At 36.2% G+C, this 20,941-nt stretch overlaps 1 pseudogene; it reads right to left on the bottom strand.

The window, feature by feature from the left end:
• The window catches only part of LOC110571171, a 31,341-nt pseudogene extending 16,373 nt beyond the window's left edge, over positions 1 to 14,968 (bottom strand).
• Positions 14,969 to 20,941: the final 5,973 nt, after the last annotated feature.

Raw genomic sequence — 20,941 nt, 5'->3', positions numbered from 1 at the left:
TAATGCATTTGCCTTTTATAACCTAAGTGAACGTTAAATGAATCAATATGATTCGCACATATATAAGTCAAGATAGGTAAAGAAGAGCTGGTGTGTGTTAGGCATTATGTAAGTGTTCGCTAAAGCCACACACACACACACACACACACACACACACACACACACACACACAAATACCTAAGTAGCAGTGCATGAGGAAAGGAGAGGATGTTGCTTGCTGGGAGGAATTTGTCCGGCAAGGTTTAACCAAGGAGGATTTCAAAGATGATTGGGAACTGGTAAGAATGAGAATCTTATCTAAAATTATTCCAGGTCAGGGAGGCCTGGGTGCCTCAGTTGGTTAGGCATCTGCCTTCAGCTCAGGTCATGTTCCAGGTCCTGGGATGGAGCCTTGCACCAGGCTTCCTGCTCAGCAGGAAGTCTGCCTTTCTCTCTTCTCTCTCTCTCTCTCTGTCCCTCCCCACCCTTTGTTCTCTCTCTCTCAAATAAATAAATAAAATCTTTTAAAAAATAAAATAAAATAAGTCATAGAAGTCATTTTTCAGCATGTATGCATAAATAAATAGAAATGCATAAAAACTTAAAACTAATTTTGTTGGGGGGGGTGGATATTTGTGTGGGGATCAAGGTTTTTTTTTCAGTATATGTACTAATGTTTATTGCAGCTGGCTCTTATAATGGGAAAATCTAAGGCACTGACTAATTAATGTTCACTAACCCCCTATCTTTACAATAGATCTTTACCCTGCCTCCAAACTTCAGATTCCCTAATTAACTTAATCAGAGACTTTCAGATGCTGGCCAGTATCTAAGTAAATATACTAACTTTGCTTCTAAATATGCCTGTGATCACCAATAAACCATTAAGAGACTAGACCGTCTTTTGTTAAATTTGTAAGAATTGGCCCCAAGAACTTCAAATGAAGCTTGTTGGTTGAAAGCTCTTTGAGGGCTACTATTGTATGTTTTTCATCGTGGTAGCCCATTCAACAAATGCCCACAAGGTGCTAGTTATTATATTATATGCATTTCGAGACGAACCTGGAGCTAGATGGGGAATAGGTGTTAGAAGAATGTAGGTCACACCATACTGCGGTACGGAGTTACGTTGATGGGTTTTGTATTTGAGTCTTTTACTGCTGTTATCTTTCCTCAATTATTTCCAATTATTTCAGGGATCGTGGGATTGGGGCATAGAAAACTAAAAGAAAATGGACCTTAATTTAGACTAACAGCTGGTGGTTGCGCATGTAATTAACGGGGAAGACTGTTTACTGGTATTTATTTTAGAACCGATCCCGTCCCTGCCAAGGAAAATGGCAGTGCTGAAACTTCACATTTCCAAACAGCGGGTTCATTTGGCTGCCGCGAACTTGCGGCTGTAACAAACTTATCTAAATTTTTCTAATTTCTTCTCCCACATATGTAAGAGTCAGAATTTATACAGGGCAGTGAGTTTTTTCATTTGATAATAGCCCTCTGTTTTTGATACAGATTAAATGAAATCCTTGGCATATACTCTGGGATATAGAATTATATGTCTTAAAATATATTTAATTTGTGTTTTCCCATACTGTTGAGACATTTCAATACCCTAATAGATACCACAAGTTAGTTCTAATGAAGCCTGTGGGTGACTTCCATGCCATAGTCTACGGAACTCTGACATTTCATAATTAACCAAAGTCTGGGGATTCAGTTCTAAGTTGGTCTTTTGCCCAAGCATTCAATTCTTGAATATGATTAAGAAGCTGAATTTTATTTTTGAGTCCTTGGCTTCAGTTCCTTGAAGCCATGCTACTGAAATAATTTGGTCTCTGAGCATTTCCTTGTAGAAGGAATCATTTCCATAAAATAATATGTTTTTTTAAAGATATTTCAGTTCAATGTTCTATATAACATGATTCTCGCTACATGACATTCCTTTGCCTTTGCACGACTGGTTCTTTGTCTTCCAGATTTTGGCTTAAATATTACTTCATAAGAGACCTTTCCCGAAGGATCTATGTAGCTTCCACCACATTTTGCACCTTAAATTATTTTAAGTCGTAACAGATTTTCATATATGATGTCTAACATTAACATATTTCTAAATGCCCCAAGTACATGGAAACTGTCAACTGCTCTTATTGTTTTTGCTCTGAGGACTTCAGCTAATTGTCTATTAGCATTTTGAAGTTGTTTCCCTTTCCTGACTCTGTAGAATGTTAGGAAAGATTAATGAAAACAAAGCAAATTCGTTCCAATTTTCTTAGCTGAATATATAAGGTCAAAGGGCTTAAACAGCTAGCATTTCTTTATACTTAGTTATATATTAAACTTTATAAGAAGATTTTCAAAAGAACAAATCTTCAAATGCTCTAAGAGTGTTTTATAAGCACTGTCTTTTTTTTTTCCCCCTTCTCTCACCAGAAACTCAGTGCAACTGCCTACCTTCTCTGCTCCGGAACTCTGGGTCTCTGCTCTTGATCGTCATACAGACCTCTCAAATCCAGCATATTCAAAACTGAACCCCTCCTCTACTCTCCAAACCCTATGCCTACTGAGTCCTCCTCTACTGTGCCTTATATGGATTATTGGTGCCATCTTCCACCACTTCTGACCCAAGATCTGAGAATGTTGTGGAATTCTCTCTCAATCTGCCACTCCATAAGTCACCAGACATCTCTCTATATATTTATGTAGATGCAAATACTTAACTATCTGTAATAGCTACCATGTATACCACCTATAGATAATATCTATCTATCATGTATTTGTTTACCTATAGGTCTATTTTTCTCTTTAATAAAATTCGAATCAGTTCCTTCCTCTCTATCCCCATCACCTTTGCCACTGCCGGGGTTTGGGTCATTTTTTGGTCTGAGTTACTGAATTCAACCTCTTGCATTGCCCCTTCCAGTTCATTCTACCACGACAGAGTGATTTTTTTCTAAACGTCCATCCCTTCTGTCTAAATTCCCACTATGGTTCTTGAATGACTTCAGGATAAAAACTAACATCTTAAGATAATATACACAACTCTTCATGATTATCCTTGCTCCCTGTTAGTGTTATTTTTTTCTTTCTCCCCACTTTGAGCTTTACGTACAAAAATGTAGATAGAGCAGCTTTAGCAGTTTAGGATAGCAACACCTGAATGTACCCTTCTTTTCCATGTCTCCTGAATGCTTGTTCATTCATTGCTTTCTCTCTAAAAAGACCTCAATGCTTTACTTATCCCAGTACCCTTCAAAATTTAGCTAAGCTATAATTTCACCTAAAACGAATTTTCAAGCCTCTCATTTCAGGTAAGTGCTTCCTTCCTATCTAAATCTCTGGTATATAGAGTAGTGTGTGGCCCAACATTTATGTTTAACATATGTAGATGAATGAAAAAATTCTGCAGCTGGGAAAAGAGATGTAAAAGTGATTGGTACTTAAAATTTTTCCTTGGATTCTGCCTTCTGTGTGTCAGGCTATGTTCTAGGCATTTTTCATGTATGAATACATTTGGTCAGTGCAATTATCCTAAGAGATGAATACTACTAGTATCCATTTCCATGTTAAGAAATTTGAAACATAGAGAAGTTTAGGTACCTAAAATCATACATTTTCTTCGTCTGGTTTCCTCTGAAAGCAGAGCCTGAGGCAAAGGGTTATGTGCTAAAATGTTATTAGAGAGTACAAAACCAAGGAAGCAGGAGTTAGGGAAAAGGGACTGAGACTATGGAGGGGAGAGTCAATATAAGGTCGCATTACTGAGCTGATCACCACTTGGTATCAACCGTTCTGAATCTCTCAGGACCATCTTCTGAGGGGCTTTATAATGAATGCATTTCAGAACTGTCTATCTGTTGAAGAAGAGTAAAGGGGAAGAATCATCCATGGGTTCATGTGTCCAATCAGTTAAATGTTTTTGCCGCATTTATTTTTGGACTGGTCAAGCACAGCTGTTGAAAGGATCCCCGGGCATTTTACGTCCTTTCATCAACAGGGATACACTAGAGGAGGCAGGGGAATGATTCAAGGTACAGTTGATTCATTTCCCTCTGGAGCCATTTTGAAGCCTGTGCATAGACTGTGGCAGCAGGGTGGATGGAATGACAGTCAAAAGCCCTGGAGAAGGTATGGCTGAAAGGATCTGCAGAGGTGCATAAGAGAAGTTTGATATGTCCCTCAAATAAATGGTGAAATCCTAATTCAGATGCTAGCGATCCGACTCTAGATCTTGTAGTCAGTGTCACCCTTCAATCTGGGCAACAGTGACTCTCACCCAGTGCTTTGGCAGGACATACGTCACAAAGATACACCAGAAACAAAATTATTAAAGAACACATGGATGCTTCTATTTCTGGCACAGCACCATCTACAAGCCAAACCATCTGCTCTCTTGACTGTATACTGCTTGGGTCCTGAGAAAATACTTCTCCACATCATTTTTTCAGAGTCCTTTATCCAAAGCCATGCTTGAGGGTTGGTGGGCTGCTGACACAGAAGACAGACACTGACTGACTCAGAGTATTGGGGGAGGGAAGGTAATGTGCTGAAACCCCTAGGCAAGCAAAAAAGACAAAGAAACTTGCCAAGTCCTTCTCTCAGAGAGCGTGGCGCCAACAAATTCTTACCTAGTAAAATATTTCTCAGTGTTCTAATTTGTAATATGGAGAGGGGTATTCATGAAGGAGTATATTTGCAATAATTTTATGTGGCATGTAAAGTTATTCTCTACCCGGCCATCTGGGTTACTACTGAATGTTAGAATTCTAAATAGTTTTATTTTTATAAACTAATTTAGGAGGATTCAATTAAAATTTTTTAATTAAATTTAAAAACTCAGCTGTATATAAAATCTGGACTTGAAATCATTATATCCATCCAGTATAATTTGTATTTGCCCATAATTTTAGTAGATAATATCAGATGTTTTAGAGAAAAAATAACTTTTTGAAGTACATAGGAAAGGCAATTAAAGTAATTTAATTTTTAAATTTGCTTTAATGTATGCTTCTTGATGAAGATAATTCGACTATTATGAACTCTGAATATAATTAAGTGTTATTATTTTAGTTCTTTACATCATTAGATATCATTAGAATACAAATTATGTGAAAATCTTGGTAATAATATCACAATTCATGATTTTGCTGAAACAAAGGCATAAATAAATGTTTGGAATACATATATAAAAATTTATGAATTATGTGTTATTTTATATTTATCCAGATATCCTCAATCAGCAGAATATTCAGCCATATACATTAATAATTAAATTTAGCAATCTCTGGTATTTGGCCCAATCATTCAAAAACCATAGATTTAAACATGTTTTCTGGTTTGTTATTATTCAGTTGTATATGATAAAACATTTTACTTCACAGTTGGTTAACTAGAAATATAATTTTTTAAATATTTAGATATAATGTATATGTGCCCCCATTTGTACCCTTCCCCCAGACTTCACAGATATTGGGGGTGGTTCAGCCCATGTTTATAATAAATGTCTGTACTCCGTTCTACCATGCTCTGCCCCACTCCACCCAGGATGGGACATAACTCTATCTACTCTACTCTGATACTAAACTGCTTCTCTAGTGTCTTAGAGATTGGCCCAATTGAGCAATTCATTCTAGTTAAATAGTTATTAAATTGACAAAACTAAGACAACAATTTACTGCAGTTAAACTATTGATACTATATTTAAATAGATTATATTTAACCATCCACATATAAATATGAAAATAATTACAGATGGTAAGTACTAAATATTCCAACTTCTAGTACGGTACCCCCGTAATATTTTTAGCTCTTGAGGAAAATCCTGTTCAATCATCAGTCATCTCCTCAGTCCCCTCATAGGATTTCATTTAAGTCATCTTATTTAATTCCTCCTGCAGGGTGGAACCCTGCTTTTCTTCTTCCCTCACTGCCTGAATAACTCATGTAAATTGCCTCAGGTAAATTTCATAAGGCATCTGCTTACTATGTTATTTTTGTGTTAGACAAAATGTTTTCTGGACCTGTAGAAATTTTATTGGGTAGTGCTAAAAATATTTCTAAAGGGTTATCATTTCACTGGTTTTTATATATTCTCTTTTGAATTGATTTCCAGTAAGGAGCTTCTGGGGAGGCAGAGGTAATTAAAAGTTGTATCACTTTTACCTCAAATGCTATCCCATCTCTACTTTTGCCTGATAAAGTCACAGAGACTTTTCAAAGAGACACTGTTGATACCAAGTTGTTGTTTTTATGTTTTTCCTCCATAATTACAATTTTGGCATGTTAAACTCAACAAAAATTCAAAGATTATAAAATATCCCATTCTTAATCTCCCTATGAAGGCCAAAAGGGAAGACATGACTGCTATATAACCATCTTGAGAGAGTATTCTTATGATAATAAGCTTATCTTAAAACACAGAAGTAATTTAAATGTATTTTTGTTTTTCCTAACAATCATATTTTCATCCCTGACTCCATCAAAGAAATCTCCCATGATGTAAATTTAGATATTCTGTATTTCTGTATGATAAAGATCTTTTTATTTTTGATCTTTTATATATAAAAACTATAATAAAACCTATTTCTTTTTGGTTCTTGCAAAATAATATTTGGTTATTCAAAAACTCTGTTTTCACTTACAGGCTATCAATTTATTATATTCTAAGTTAAGTTCAGAAATGTAAATACAGTCTTTAATATATTCTCTGAAGTCTTCTATCAGACGTTTAGCATAATGTAGGTTCATTCAAATGAGATAGCAAAGCCATTAATAGGCTAAAGTATTTTAAAAATAATCCAAATAGTCACTCTCAAGTATCCATGCAAATGAGACAAAAGATTGGCATAGTAATTAAATATTTATTAAAAAATCTGCTCTACTTTTCGTGATGCACAGATGTAGTCTTAACATTAAATCATGACACAGGAGGGAAATCAGGTGTCCAAGCATGGCAGATTTCTCAATTCCAAGCAACTCTATGTCTCAGAAGATGTTCTAATGAACTTGTCCTGAGCCAAATGGAATCACCGGGACAGCTGGGAGGACAAGCACACTGGTGAGGGCAGGGAGTCCCTCACCCTTCTGGCTGAGTTAGTTCTAGAACTCATACTTGAACTATAATTATTTGAAAGTTGAGTAAGAAGTCATGACATCCAGACATCGTATTTCTTACAAAATCCTCTTTGGTGCCAGAGGCATATAGAAATTTCTTGCTCCAAGACAGATTGATGCTCATAATCATGACGACTTGTGACACTCACTTGACCTCCTCGAGCTACAAATAATCAGAATATTTGAAATTAATTAATTTCTTTGGAAAGCTTTAGAGTAGTGGAAGTGTGTGTGTGTGTGTGTGTGTGTGCACGCGCGCCCATTGCTGCTACTCTATACATCTAATTTATTTTTAAGTCATAAGATAGCTTAACTTCTAATGTTAATAATATTTACCTTAAACAGCTATTATTGCAGTTATCTAAAGTGATCCCTTTATCTGCGAGGAAAATGACTGCAGACAAACAGGTTATGGTTCTACGTCTTAGAAGTGGCTTGTTCTTTACAAGAACACATTTTTTTGAGAGCTGGCAATCTCCTGCTAAGGTCAAATGGCTTTTAAAGTCAAGTGGTGAAATTAAATGGCTGTCAAATATTTGGAATGCAAGTTAATACCTAGAAATTTGCAAATGAAAATATTTTAGAAGAAATCGGCTGAAATCAAGATGTTTCATTGAACTCAGCTGTAAAAGAGGAGGCAAGGCAAAGGGCAAAGCACTGGAAGGAATATGCTGCTGGGGCCAAAGAGCAGGTTTATTTATAAGGCGTTTGTAGAATATGACAGTTTACTCAACTGTGATAGATTATTTATGTTGTCATTTTCAATGTATGATAAATGCAAAGTATTTTCTAATCCAGAGACTGTGGAATGTCCCAGAATCTCTAGCCACTCCATCAAATACTAAGAGTTCCGGCTACACTGAAAATACCCACCAAATATCTTCTTCTATACCTTTGCACACAGTAGCCCTGGGCTTGTAGTCCCATTTCCTCTTTTTTTTTCAGCCTACAAAAGGTCTTCTCAGCCAGCAACAGTAAACCCAGCATCACCACTGTTTGAATCCTACCTTGACTTCTCCAGGCAAAGTGAATTCACTTTTCCATTAGTTAGATTCCATTATCTTATAATTATTTAATTACAGGTATTAAATTCATTTTTATCATACTTCATAATTATTCAAAACCCCAAAGCTCAATGTCAAACCATGTATCCTATGACTACAGAAAGCATTTGTGTTCTTTCTTACATCCTCAAAATGTTCACAATGTATTTGTATGTAATGTTCTCGAATCCCATCTGTTGAATCATTGCTGTGCTGTGTCTCTTCATCAATCCATTTCTCTGTCTGTGTCCCCCACGTTCCCACTCTTCTCTCTCCTTTCCTAGCTTTCCATCCACAACTTTACCAATGCCACCACTGGATGTGACTCTTAGTTCACAAACTCACATTAAGATGTCCACTTGGAGATCTTGCCATTTGCAACGACGTGGATGGAACTGGAGGGTGTTATGCTGAGCTAAATAAGTCAATCAGAGAAAGACATGTATCATATGATCTCACTGATATGAGGAATTCTTAATCTCAGGAAACAAACTGAGGGTTGCTGGAGTGGGGTTTGGGGTGGGAGGGATGGGATGGCTGGGTGATTGACATTGGGGAGGGTGTGTGCTATGGTGAGCGCTGTGAACTGTGTAAGACTGTTGAATCACAGACCTGTACCTCTGAAACAAATAATACATTATATGTTAAGAAAAAAAAAAGAAGAAGATAGCAGGAGGGGAAGAATGAAGGGGGGGAAATCGGAGGGGGAGATGAACCATGAGAGACGATGGACTCTGAAAAACAAACTGAGGGTTCTAGAGGGGAGGGGGGTGGGAGAATGGGTTAGCCTGGTGATGGGTATTAAAGAGGGCACGTTATGGGGCGCCTGGGTGGCTCAGTTGTTATGCATCTGCCTTCGGCTTAGGTCATGAACCCAGGGTCCTGGGATCGAGCCCCGCATCGGGCTCTCTGTTCAGCGGGGAGCCTGCTTCTCCCTCTCCCACTCTGCCTGCTTGTGTTCCCTCTCTCACTGTCTCTCTCTGTCAAATAAATAAATAAAATCTTTAAAAAAAAAAAAAAAGAGGGCACGTTCTGCATGGAGCACTGGGTGTTATGCACAAACAATGAATCATGGAACACTACATCAAAAACTAATGATGTAATGTATGGTGATTAACATCACAATAAAAAATTTTTAAAAATTTTTAAAAAAAGATGTCCACTTGGAAGATTTTTTTAAAACTCAGTTAGAGGGGCCCCTGGGTGACTCAGTGGCTTAAGCATCTGCCTTCGTCTGCCTTCCACTCAGGTCATGGTCCCAGGGTCCTGGGATTGAGCCCTGCATCGGGTTCCCTGCTCAGCGGGGAGTCTGCTTCTCCCTCCCCCTTTGCTGCTCCCCCTCCTTGCGCTCTCTTTCTCTCTGTCAAATAAATAAATAAAATCCTTAAAATCAATCAATCAATCAATCAATCTCAGGTACAAAATTCTGTACAAAATCTAGCTTACTGTTTAAAGTTTCCAATAAGACAGTTTTAAAAAAGGCAATAAACCTATTTTTAAGAGGCTATAATCTAAACTACAAATTCAGATATATATTTTACCATATATATTCCAAGGAAAGAAAGGTGGGTGAATCTAAAGGTGCCACTGAGTTGCTGAACTTCCACTCTCTTCCTCCAAAATATCCTGAATGTCATCGGTCAATCAGTGCCTGAGACCTTCAGCCCACCTTGGACAAGTAGGGATGTCCATGCCAATGTGCATGTTAAATTTCCATAAAACTTGACTTCTTTCTTTTTTATCTTAACGTAAAATGAATATAAACAAAAGTTTTATTTTGTTATATCATCACATTAGAAACCATTAGTTAAAAATGTTCTCTTTTAGTATCTGCATTATGCTCTACAAAGAATATGATAGGGCTATGTTGAAAAACACACTTATACTAAAGTATAAGAAAATAGAATGGAAGAGAATTCAGAGCAAACACAATTTTCCCCAGTGTTTAGTTTTTACTCTCTTGTGGCTATTTTTTAAAACAGCTTTATTTGAGATATAATTATATGATTTACTAATTTAAAGTGTACAATTTGATGGTTTTTAGTATATTTATAGAGTTGTTCAACCATCATCACAATCGATTTTAGAACATTATCATCATCCTACAGAGAAACCCTGTACCCATTAATAGCCATTCCCCATTTCCCCCCAACTTCTCCTCTTCCCTGTTCCAACCCTAGGCAGCCAAAAATCTACATTCCATATGACATTCCATATAAATGGAATCTTAAATATGTGGTCTTACATGAGTTTCTTTTAGTTAACATGTTTTCAAGGTTCATCCATATTGTAATATGTATCTGTACTTCATTCCTTTTTAGCCTAATAATATTCCATTGTATGGATACACCATTTATGCAGCAGTTAATGGATATTTGGGTCCTTTACACATTTTAGCTATTATGACTAATGCTGCTATGAACATTCATGTACCAGTATTTGTATGGGCATATATTTTCATTTCTCTTGGGTATATACCTAGGAATGGAATAACTAGGTTATATGGTAACATATGTTTAACCTTTGGAGGAACGGTTAGACTGTACCATTTACCTTTTTCTACATTTTTTCCCACCAGCAATGTTTACATGTTCCAATTTCTTCACATACTCACCAACATTTGTTATTATTTTCTTCTTTTATTATAGTCATCTTGGCAGGTGTGAAGACATATCGCACCCTGGTTTTGATTTGTATTTCCCTAATGGCTAATGGTGTTGAGCATCTCTTCAGGTGCCAGTTGCTTATTAGGGTATCTTCTTTGTAGAAATGCCTATTCAGATTCTTTGCCCTTTTTAAATTGGAATGCTTGTGTTCTGATTATTAAGTTGTAAGAGTTCTTTATGTGTTACAGATACCAGTCCTTTATCAGATATATGATTTGCAAAATTTCTGCTATTCTGTGGGTTTTCATTCACTTCCTTGATAGTGTTATTTGAATATGAAGCAAGTAAATTTTTACTTTTGCTGATATCCAACATCAATTTTTTTCTTTTGTTGCTTGTACTTTTGGTGTCGTATTTAAGAAACCATTGTCTAATCCAAGGTCACAAAGATCTATACCTAAGTTTTCTTCTAAGAGTTTTATAGTTTTAGGTCCAATAGTTTGGTCTTTGATCCATTTTGAGTTAGTTTTTGTATACAGGGTGAGTTCTATTTGTTTTAAAATATGTAGTATAATTAAAAATATATTTGGTCTTTGTCCCTGGTTCCTGGAACATATCTCCTAAGTCTTAAAATCTCCTGAGTGATAGGAGTGCCTTTTGTATGCTTATAATATGACTAGTAACTGGGGTCCCCTGAGTAACTTTAGAATCAGGACTGGTCTCCAGAAGGACCAAGGCATGATTAGAGAGTTGTAATTTTCAGCCCCGCCTCACAACCTCCAGGAAGGGGAGAGGGGTTGGAGATTCAATTCAATCACTAATGGTCAATGATCGATTCAATCATCTTGTGTTATGAAACCTCCATAAAAACCTCTAAGTGATGGTGTTTAGAGAGCTCTTGGGTTGGTGACATATTGACATTTTTTGAAGGTCATGTGCATGAGAGGACATAGAAGCTCCATGCACCCACACACTCCCCCATACATTGCCTTATGCATCTCTTCCATTCGTTGTTCTTGAGTTGTATCCTTTATAATAAACCAGTAAACATAAGTATATTGTTTTGAATTCTAGCAAATTATTGGACTTAAGGATGAGGCTGTGGGAACCGTCAAATTCATAGCTGATTGGTGAGAGGTACAAGTGGCCCCTGGAACTTCTGACTCTGGTGTATGAAGTGCAGGTAGTCTTGTGGGACTAAGGCCTTAGCTAGTGGGGACTGCACTAATTCCAGATACTAAGTTTCAGAATTCAGTTGAATTGTTGGACCCTCAGCTAATGTCAGAGAATCAAAGAATCACAGAACTGCAATGTTGTTTCCTTTTTAATTCTTTTTTCCTTTTTTGAGAGAGTGAGTCGGGGAGGGGCAGAGAGTGACGGAAAGAGAATCCTAAGCAGGCTCCATGCCTGGTGTGGAGTCCAAGGCAGGGCATGATCCCAGGACCCAGAGATCATGACCTGAACCAAAATCAAGAGTCAGATGCTTAACCACCTGAGCCATCCAGGTGCCCCTGCAATGTTGTTTTGACTGTTATTAGAAATTTCCTTCCCTCCTTCTCTCTCTCTCTCACTCCCCCTCCCTCTCTCTCTCTCTCTCTCACAAAAGTAAATTAAGTACCATAATAAAAACTATAATGCTTAACAAAATCCATTTGCTCTCCTCTACTTCCTAGCCCCAGTGCAATTAAGGGCCAATGGATCAGTGAGCAGTTCAGGCAATGAAAAGCCCATCTACAGTTTCCCAGTCTCTCTCCCCTGCTGTTGAGACTTCAGAAGATCTTTCCTGAGATGTCATACTGGCCATCAGCCCAGTCCCTGAGTGATTATGTGCATAGAGGCCTTTGCTGACCTATGTTAGATATATAGTATGAACAATAACTACACTTCTACTGTGTTAAACCATAGTTTGTGTTTAGTTTAGTTTTATTTGTTTTGGCTGTCACAGAATATTGTAGCCTATCCTAACATAGGTCATTTTACTAATAATTTTCCATTAGCTTTCAACTATCAAGAGATAGAACAGCTTTCATGGAGTAATTCGGTGAAACTGCTTGCCTCTGCTTATTTAACAGAATGACCTTAAGAGTATGGTAATTTTTAAGTTACAAAATTTCTTACATAAGTAACATAAGTTTTCTTCCTGGTATTCCTGAGTTAAGCAGAGTTGTATTCATATGTACACTTTACTGATAAGGAAACTTGGGCTTAAAATGGTTAAGGAAATTAACCACTTAACATTGCATGCCTAGCCAGCAGCAGATTTGCCCTACAAATCTCGGTCTATTTCCTCCTGGTCAATATACTTTTTGAAACCCTGGGGTTTTCAGGACTTCTAGGATCTCTCTTTCTAAAAAGTTTACTTATAATTTTCTGTTTCTGAATAAATTGATTTTCCATGTTGTTTGATCATTTAGCATATTTCAAACAAATAATATAGTCAATCACACTATCGGTCCAATAGGTAATGATTAGGTTATCCTCAAGTGTTTTTCCAAGGTTATATGTGAAGTCAAAGAATCAAATGTGATCATGGGCCACAGGTTGGTTATCATTATTCAAGACAGTTTTTTTCTTATATATAGAAATTATGTAATTTCATTTCTTTCAGTGTCCTTGTCTGGTTTTGGTATCAAGCTAATGCTGGCCTTGTAAAATGAGTTTGAAAGTGTTCCCTTCTCTTCAATTTTTTGGAGGAGTTTGAGAAGGATTGGGTTAATTCTTTTTTAAATGTTCTATAGAATCACTAGTGAAGCCATCTGGTCCTGGACTTTCTTTTGTTAGGACATATTTCATGACTCATTCAATCTCCTTACTCATTATTTTTCTGTTCATATTTTCTATCTCTTCATGATTCAATCTTGGTAGCGTGTATGTTTTTAGGAATTTATCCATTCTTTTAAGTTATCCAATTTGTTGGCATGTAATTGTTCACAGGAATTTCTTATAGTCCTTTGCATTTCTGTGGTATGAGTTGTAAGGTCTCCTCTTTCACTGCTAATTTTATTTAGGTCTTTTTTCTTCTTAGTCTAGATAAAAAATTGTCAATTTTGTTGGTCTTTTCAAAACACCAACTCTTATTTTCGTTGACCTTGTGAATTGTTTTCTAGTCTGTATGTCAGTTATTTATTTATTTATTTATAAAGATTTTATTTATGTATGTATTTGAGAGTGAGAGAGAGTGTTCATGAGCCCGGGGAGGGGCAGAGGGAGGGAAAGAGAGAGAATTCCAAGCAGACTCCATACCCCGCACAGCGCCTTATCCACAGCCTGATGTGAGGCTGTATCTCAGGACCCTGAGATCATGACCTTAGCTGAAATCAAGAGTGGGGTGCTTAACCGAATGAGCCACCCAAGCACCCCTGTGTATCATTTATTTTTGCTCTAATCTTCATTATTTCCTTTCTTCTGCTAGGTTGGGGTTTAGTTTGTTCATTTTCTAGTTCCTTGAGGTGTAAGGTTAGATTGTTTACTTGAGATCTTTCCTTTATTTTAATGTAGGTATTTATGACTATAAACTTCCCTCTGAAGGTTAGAACTGCTTCTGCTGTATCTCATACGTTTTGGTACACTGGTCCAAGAAATTAGAAGCATCCAAGTTGGAAAGGAAGAATTAAAATTTTCTCTGTTCGCAGATGACATGATCTTATATATAGAAAACCCTAAAAACTCCACTAAAAGACTGTTAAAACTAATAAATTCAGTAAAGTAACAGAATATAAAATCATCATACAAAAATCAGTTGCATTTCAATACACTACCAATGAATTAAGAAAACAGTCCCATTTACAATAGCATCAAAAACAATATAATACTTAGGAATAAATTTAACCAAGGAGGTGAAAGATCTCTACACTGAAAACTATAAAATATTGATGAAAGAAATTGGAGAAGACACAAATGGAAAGATATTTCATGTTCATGGATTGGAGGAATTAATATTATCAAAATGTCTATGCTATCCAAAGTAATTTACAGATTCAATGCAATCCTTTTCAAAATTCCAATGGCATTTTTCACAGACTAGAAAAAACAATCATAAAATTCATGTAGACCCACAAATGACCCCAGATATCTAAAGCAATCTTGAGCTAGCAGATCAAAGCTGGAGGCATCATACTTCCTTATTTCAAACTATACCACGAAGCTACAGTAATCAAAGCCACATGGTACACGCATAAAAACATACCAATGGAACAGAACAGAGAGCCCAGAAATAAACTTACGCATATTCGGTCAACTAATCTTCAATAAGGGTCCGCAAATACAAAATGGGTAAAGAGTAGTTTCTTCAGTAAATAGTGTTGGAAAAACTGGATATCCACGTTAAGAAGAATGAAATTGAAACCTTATCTTACACTATACACAAAAACCAATTCAAAATGGATTAAAGACTTAAGTATAAGACCTGAAACTAAAACTTCTGGAAGAAAAAACAGGAAAAATCTCCTTGATATTAGTCTTGGCAATGATTTTTTGGAAAGGATACCAAAAGCAAAGGCGACAAAAGCAAAAATAAACAAAAAATAATGTGGGACTACATTAAACTAAAGAACTTCTGTGCAGCAAAGAAAACAATCAACAAAATGAAAAGACGCCCAACAGAATAGGATAAAATATTTGCAAACCACGTATCTGATAATGCATTATTATGCAAAATATATAAGAAACTGCTACAACTCAATAGCAAAAGTAACCAGATTTTAAAAAATGGCAAAGAATCTGAATAGACATTTTCCAATGACATACTGATGTCCAAGAGGTATATGAAAAGATGCTCAACATCACTAATCATCAGGGAAATGAACATCAAAACCACAATGAGATCACCTCACAACTTTTAGAATGGTTATTTTTTTTTTTAAAGATAGTAAGTATTGGCAAGGATTTGGAGAAGAGGGAACACTGGTACACTTTTGGTGGGAATGTAAATTAGGACAGTCATTATGGAAAACAATAAGGAGGTTCCTCAAAAATTAAAAACAGAATTACAACATGATCCAGCAATGCCACTTCTGAGTATCCAAAAGAATTAAAATCAGAATCTCAAAGGGATACCTGCACTTCCATGTTCACGGAAACATTATCCAGAATAGCCAAGACATAGGAGCTATGCCTATATTCATAGGCAGATGATTGGTAAAGAAAATGTGGTATAATTATGCTAAGTGAAATAAATCAGACAGAGAAAGACAAATACCATATGATTTCACTTATATGTGGAATCTCAAAGACAAACAACAACAACAAAACACCAGAAAAAGATTCATAAATGCAGAGAAAAAACTGGTGTTTGCCAGAGGGGAAAGGGTTGGAAGAATGGGCAAAATAGGTAAAGGAGATAAGAGGTACAAACTCCCAGTTATAAAACAAATAAGTCACAGGGATGAAAAGTACAGCATAGGGAATACAGTCAATAATATTGTAATAATGTATGGTAACTACACTTATTGTGGTGAGCATTGCATAATGTAGAATTGTTGAATCACTATGATATGCACCTGAAACTAATATAACATTGTATGTCAACTATTCTTTAATAATAAAAATTTAAAAAACGAAAGAAAAAAAGAAAATGTGGTATATATACACAATAGAATATTATCAAGCCTTAAAAAAGAAGGGAATCCTGCCATTTGGGACAACCTGAATAGACATGGAAGACATTATGCTAAGTGAAATAAGCCAGACACAGAAAGACAAATACTATATAATGTCACTTACATGTGGAATCTAAAATAGTCAAACTCATAGAAGGGGAGAATAGAATGGTGGTTGCCAGGAGTTGAGGAGGGGAAAAAGGGGAGGTGACAGTCAAAACATAGTAAGTTTGTTACACAAGATAAATAAATTCTGGAGATTTCTATAGTAATACAGCATTGCGCCTTTAACCAACAGTACTGTATTGTATATTTAAAATTTGCTAAGAGAGGAGATCTTTTGTTAAGTGTTCTTATTACACGCAATAATAATAATAATAATAATAATAATAATAATAATAAAGAGGGTGGAAGGAAATTTTGGGAGATAATGGATATATTGTTTGTGGTCTTGATGGTGGTGATGGCTTCACAAGTGTATACTTATCTCCAAATCCATCAAGTTATATACCTTAAATATGGCAGGTTTTTGTATGTCCATCATACATCCATAAAGTGATTTTCAAAAAATAAATTATGCAAGGGTGCCTGGGTGGCTCAGTAGGTTAAACGTCTGCTTTAGGCTCAGATCATGATCTCGGGGTCAGGCTCCCTGCTCAGCGGGTAGTCTGCTTCTCCCTCTCCCTCCTCTCCTCCCCCCTAGCTTATGCTCTCTCTCAAATAAACAAATACAATCTTTAAATAAATAAATAATGCAATTTAATAAATCTAGTAAATATTGCACTATACTGAAATTTTGCTACAGGGAACCTCATTTGGTATGGCTCATTATCATCTTCATGGAAAACTATGATACAAGCTGTCATGAGAGGTTCTTTATTACAGAGATTGCGTAACACAAACATTAGGATGGGTTTGTGGGATCAAGTTATGTATAGTAAGGCATAGCACTATTCCACAAAGGTGTGGGTTCCTCTTACCCACCCAACCACTCAAATGGCGAAGAAACCAAATGCAATTAGTTTGAGGCAGCCCTTTCTACGTTGACTATTCATTGTGTAAATTATAAAATATTGCGTCATCACCTACTATTTGAAGAATTAAGCTCCTTGTAAAATATTTAAAATATTAAAAATGTTATATCTAATCCTTAAAGACTTTCTCTTCTTTTCCAAAGAGATGAAGAAGGTTGACAAGAGGCACAGTACTTTATGTATTACACCATTCTGAAATTTATTCAATATCGAGTTACCATGTGAAGACTGTGAGTGCTACTACGGCAAAGGTTTGCCAAGCAAGGAAGCCAACCGGGTTTGACAATTCTCTCACTTAATGGACTAAGCAAATGTATTCATGAGCTTAGTCTCTGAAAACACAAATGTGACACATTGCATCCAAAAACTATATACAGTGAGATATTAATAGTTCGGGACTCACTAAATAATGCCTTTCCACTGAATTGTTTCTCAAAATGTTTAATGTGCTAATGTGTGTTTTGAATCTCCCCTAAGAAGATAAAGCCTAAAACATCTCTAATGTTGTTTGGCAGTACAAACTTATCTTTGTGGAATATCCATGGTGGAACATGATTTGAGAACATGTATTTGAGTACATGTATTGAATATAACTATGAGCTGGGAATAAGGACACCTTATTCCCAGCTCACTAATTCTGAAGACTGCAAGTTATCTGATTTCTGGACTTCAGCTAATAATACTACTCCTGCCTGTTTCATGAAGAGGGTTAAGGAGATAACAATATCCAGATTGGACGGTTCATATCCATCATTATATGCTCATCACCAAGTATAGTGCTGATATATGGTAAATATTCAATAAATATTTATTGGACATTTCTGTAAAACAGCATGTTTATACACATAACACATAACCAGATAATTACAAAGTACTTGACAAATATAAAATAGTATCTCATAATATTAGAATGAGTCATCTTGACTTGAAAATAATTTCCAAAGTTGTTTTACCTCTGCCATTATAATTTTGGGTGACTCATGATTTTTTTCCCACTTGTGTAAAGAGGCATATAATTAGTTACTCCTAATGACTATTATTAGTGTCAAATATTCCATTAGCAATAATCTTGGAAAGAGAACAGTAGTTGAATATGAAAAAGTATAGGAAAACTGTGATAGGAAGAGAATTATAATTCTGCTATTCGTATGGATCTTGTTTAGTTTTTCCATGGTTTCTGTTTAGCTCAGGAATAATTACAGAAAACAAGATGGAACATTTTTGTGGTGTAACAGGTTACTAACGGTGACATAAGTGTTTAAAGGTACTAAGAATGAATGTAGATAGTGACAGTAAGAAAGCTTATTGTCAAGAGTTACATTTAGGTCTGGATTTCTTCTAACATGGTTTTTCATCAAAACACTTTATGCTTTTACTTCCTTTGCTACTACTCCAGCTTATCTTCTTCCACTAGCTACTTATATTTATTTGCACCGTTAGGTTTCTCAAATGATATTTATTTCAATAACCTTGACTTGTTTCAATTAAAAAAATAAAAATTATGAAATATCAAACCTCTAAGACCCTATGTTTTGAACAAAATGTTTGAGCCAGCTAGAGGGTTTTCATAAAGATTCATCATTTCAACCTAAGGAAAACTGCCTTTCAAGTACTTTATATGATGTTCCTGAGAGCTTTTTGATTTTGACCAAATCATTGAATATATCTGTTACCAGTTGAGGAGCAGGTTTGTGAGGGCAGCATGCCTTTATTCCAGATATAAATCCCTGAGGAAATCAGTCATGTGTGCATTATGCCCACAAGGATGTAACTGATTGATAACTCGCAAGGAAATAGACAAAAAGTGTTTTTGAAAGTGAGAATAAAAATTAACATCTGATTTCAAAGATATTTATATTTCATTACTTCAAATAAATTATAATTCATGAGAATGGAAACTGAGGATTCCAGAAGAGGAAAAATAGTTATCACATTGTTTTTTCTGGTCCAAAGCCAAAGTATACTTGTGCAGCTGTGGAAAAAAAAGAAAAAAGGGGGGGGGCGTTCAAAGACTCTCAACAGGCATGCTTCAATAAGACATCCTACTGTTCTAGAAAATGCCTCAACGGAAAGGTCAATTTTTAAGAAATCATTCAAAGAATAAGCCAAACTTTAGAGAAATTTGTCTGGGATCCTAGGTAACCCTACTCTGCCCCTTCTGAGTTGATTTTGTTTCATGTCACAGACACACTAGACAAGTGGATGTGAAAGGGAAGGGCGATTCGGGCTTTCTGGGCTGATCCACCACAACCATTCTTTGCGATGCTTCCTCCATTGTCAACACTTCAAACAGAAACCATAATATGAATATCACCAGTGAGAGATTTGGAAAATGCACCACATCAATGACTTACTCTCCTGCCCCTCCAACACCTGCTAGCCTCCCCCCAAGAGAACATCAAACCTCATTATCAGGATACTGTAAGAGAAGTTGCCGGACAAATGAAGAGTCCCCTCCTTGCCTCATTGTTACCTCATTCAATGGCATCCTGGCCTTTTGCAACAAAGCCTTTGATGATAAGTTTTGACTTCGCATTCCAACTCCAGAAAGCATGTTAGGGAATTTTATTTTTTATTTTTTAAAAGGTTTTTAATTATTTAAAGTAATCTCTACACACAACATGGGGCTCAAACTCACAACCCTGAGATCAAGAGTCGCATGCTCTGCTGACTGAGCCAGCATGTTAGGGAATTTTAAATAGAAGTCATTTGCCCATAAGAGTTCAGTGCATTCATTTTCTTTGAATGTTCTTCTGTCTACAAGTGCAGAAGGTAAGAAACTGCAATTGTACACTGATTTTAAAACATGAAGAAAAGAGGAAAGAGAAATTTTCTTCGGATAACCATACTGTACTTCTAAAGGAAACACATATTCTGTTTAAGTCCCTGCTATTTCCACTGCATCATGCTTCCCCGTACCACAAGTATGAGTTTTCTCTACACTATTATCAATATTGGAAATGTGCCATCTACCTTGTTCTTTTGGTTCATTGAGCTAGGAGCTTTATATATGCATTATTTAATATAGAATGATAAAGACTCCCCATTTTAATTTAGTGCCATGGCTCTCCTCAGGGTTGGCAGACATAGACATATCTGGAATCTACGTATCTACATATCTCTATTCTATATAGCTCTGCTCCCAGGCCCTTCCTTTCTCCTTTCATTCAGGAAAGAAAGCTGAGAAATTCCAAAAGTCCATTCTGGAAAGACTTGAATGAGATGCCATATCATACTAGGACAACTTGAACAAATTTCAGTCATTCTCACTGGCTCTATTCTCTATTTTTTTTTTTTAATTCCGGTCCATCCAGCATACCATTGTCAGACAGATATTTCAAAAACTTCACTTTCGTTGCTTAATCACTTGATGAAGAACCTACACTGGACTCTAATTTCCTACCACAGCATGTTCACATACATCAGTCTGACTTCAGCTTTCTGCATAAATAATGTAGCCACAACATATGTCCCACTCTTCTAGAACAAACGGCTGTCTTTCTGAAAGAAAAACGTTCCTCGCCTTCTCCCCCTTATCAGTTATATTTATTCCCAGTTCTGTGATTTAG

The sequence above is a fragment of the Neomonachus schauinslandi genome, chromosome 1, assembly GCF_002201575.2.
Source record: "Neomonachus schauinslandi chromosome 1, ASM220157v2, whole genome shotgun sequence".
NCBI lineage: Eukaryota > Metazoa > Chordata > Mammalia > Carnivora > Phocidae > Neomonachus > Neomonachus schauinslandi.
Note: the sequence above shows the minus strand (reverse complement) of the source record. Positions and strands in the feature narration are given on the sequence as shown.